Source organism: Perkinsus marinus (genome assembly GCF_000006405.1).
Source record: "Perkinsus marinus ATCC 50983 genomic scaffold scf_1104296966490, whole genome shotgun sequence".
Taxonomy (NCBI): Eukaryota; Perkinsozoa; order Perkinsida; family Perkinsidae; genus Perkinsus; species Perkinsus marinus.
In genome coordinates, this window is record NW_003203872.1 from 1 (window position 1) to 1134 (window position 1134).

The 1134-nt window shown below is 48.9% G+C and overlaps 7 non-coding genes across 7 annotated transcripts; all 7 read right to left on the minus strand.

Annotated features, from left to right (window-relative positions):
- Positions 1–16: 16 nt before the first annotated feature.
- Pmar_PMAR010377 lies at positions 17–88 on the minus strand. The gene has a single exon. It is a non-coding gene; the product is annotated as a tRNA-His (tRNA).
- Positions 89–171: 83 nt separating this feature from the next.
- Pmar_PMAR010378 lies at positions 172–243 on the minus strand. The gene has a single exon. It is a non-coding gene; the product is annotated as a tRNA-His (tRNA).
- An 83-nt stretch (positions 244–326) lies between these two features.
- Positions 327–398, minus strand: Pmar_PMAR010379. The gene has a single exon. It is a non-coding gene; the product is annotated as a tRNA-His (tRNA).
- Positions 399–483: 85 nt separating this feature from the next.
- Positions 484–555, minus strand: Pmar_PMAR010380. Its single transcript has one exon. It is a non-coding gene; the product is annotated as a tRNA-Pro (tRNA).
- An 85-nt stretch (positions 556–640) lies between these two features.
- Pmar_PMAR010381 lies at positions 641–712 on the minus strand. Its single transcript has one exon. It is a non-coding gene; the product is annotated as a tRNA-His (tRNA).
- An 83-nt stretch (positions 713–795) lies between these two features.
- Pmar_PMAR010382 lies at positions 796–867 on the minus strand. Its single transcript has one exon. It is a non-coding gene; the product is annotated as a tRNA-His (tRNA).
- Positions 868–952: 85 nt separating this feature from the next.
- Pmar_PMAR010383 lies at positions 953–1024 on the minus strand. Its single transcript has one exon. It is a non-coding gene; the product is annotated as a tRNA-His (tRNA).
- Positions 1025–1134: the final 110 nt, after the last annotated feature.

Consider the following 1134-nt stretch of genomic DNA (forward strand, 5'->3'; position numbering starts at 1 on the left):
ATTTGATACATGTCAAAGTCACTACCCGAATTTGAACCGGGGTTGTCACGGCCACAACGTGACGTCCTAACCACTAGACGATACCGACCCAAAAATGTGGGCCGTTGTCGGTCCACATGGATCACCTATCGCTAAACCTCTTCAAGAAGCGTACAATTTGATACATGTCAAAGTCACTACCCGGATTTGAACCGGGGTTGTCACGGCCACAACGTGACGTCCTAACCACTAGACGATACCGACCCAAAAATGTGGGCCGTTGTCGGTCCACATGGATCACCTATCGCCAAATCTCTTCAAGAAGCGTACAATTTGATACATATCAAAGTCACTACCCGGATTTGAACCGGGGTTGTCACGGCCACAACGTGACGTCCTAACCACTAGACGATAGCGACTCAAACAAGCATAAGCCGTTGTCGGTCGACGTGGATCACCTATGACTAAACCTCTTCAAGAAGCGTACAATGTGATACATATTAAAGTTACTACCCAAATTTGAACCGGGGTTGTCACGGCCCCAACGTAACGTCCTAACCACTAGACAATAGCGACTCAAAGAAATGTGAGCTGCTGTCCGTCGACGTGGATCACCTATAACTAAACCTCTTCAAGAAACGTACAATTTGATACATGTCAAAGTCACTACCCGGATTTGAACCGGGGTTGTCACGGCCACAACGTGACGTCTTAACCACTAGACGATAACGACTCAAAAATGTGGCCCGTTGTCGGTCCACATGGATCACCTATCGCCAAATCTCTTCAAGAAGCGTACAATTTGATACATATCAAAGTCACTACCCGGATTTGAACCGGGGTTGTCACGGCCACAACGTGACGTCCTAACCACTAGACGATAGCGACCCAAAGTAGTATGGGCCGCTGTCGGTCGACGTGGATCACCTATCACTAAACCCCTTCGAAAAGCGTACAACTCGATGCATAACAAAGTCACTACCCGGATTTGGACCGGGGTTGTCACGGCCACAACGTGACGTCCTAACCACTAGACGATAGCGACCCGAAGAAGTATGGGCCGCTGTCGGTCGACGTGGATCACCTATCACTAAACCCCTTCGAGAAGCATACAACTCGATGCATATCAAAGTCGCTATCCGGATTGAACCGGGG